The sequence below is a fragment of the Pongo abelii genome, chromosome 7 (genome assembly GCF_028885655.2).
Source record: "Pongo abelii isolate AG06213 chromosome 7, NHGRI_mPonAbe1-v2.0_pri, whole genome shotgun sequence".
Lineage (NCBI taxonomy): Eukaryota > Metazoa > Chordata > Mammalia > Primates > Hominidae > Pongo > Pongo abelii.
This window is the reverse complement of record NC_071992.2, coordinates 42,084,361-42,085,396: the sequence shown is the minus strand read 5'-3', so window position 1 is coordinate 42,085,396 and position 1,036 is coordinate 42,084,361.

The window sequence follows — 1,036 nt, the reverse complement described above, 5'->3', positions numbered from 1 at the left end:
CTCACATCAGCCTCTGCCTCCTGGGCTGAAGTGATCCTCCTGCCTCCCATGTAGTTGGGACTACAGACGTGTGCCACCACATCTGCTAATTTTTGCATTTCTTGGTAGAGACAGGGTTTCACTATGTTGCCCAGGCTGTCTCGAACTCCCGGGCTCAGGTGATCTCCCCACCTCAACCTCCCAAAGTGCTGGGATTGCAGGCGGGACCCACTGCTCCCAGCCTTTCTAACATATTTATAAAGCAAAATCAGAACCAGAGGGATGAGCAACATGAGAAAACTACTTAGCACCAGGGGGGATACAAAACCTCATCCAGGAATCTATGAGCATGAAAGTGTGTAAATAACTTTGAGGTCACATCTGACAGAGTTAAATAAGGAAACAAGGTGCAGATGCCAAGTCAGGTAAATACTGAAGACAAATCGTTGTGGATAGTGGTTCATTGTGTCTAGGTTATTCTTTTTTTTAAAAAAAAATTAATCTATTGGTTTAGGCAGCTGAAATGTCCAGTTGAATAGAGCTGGTTTCAATCACGTGTTCTTTCTATAATCAACTTCAAATCTACATTTTCCTGAACCTCTTTCAGCACTCAGATATCCAAAATCAGAGAGGAGTATAATGGGCCTGTTCAGGTCACACACTGGCCCTGCTTAAGTCACCAGCTAGCCCTGCAAAGTTCACTGTGGCATGGGTGTTCAAAGGTGATAAGGTCAGATGTCCACATCTGAGGGCAGGAGAATCAGAACTGGTCTCACTGGTCATACGTAAAATGGAACAAAGCCATGCTCACATTGATTTTAGCGTGCAGACAGGAGTGGAGATTGCTTTCACAGGTGAGACAGACCCTGGCAGGTGGACATTTAGGAGTTGAGTGTAAACACATGAGAATGTTTGAGAGCAGTGATAAAAGGAAACAAAAGGTGGGGAGTGCTATAGACAACCCCATTTCAGCATATTGTCATAAAAGCTGTGTGTGGGGAGGCCCCACAGGAATTATTTTGACATACAGATAGCAAATAACGATAGTTACACCAAA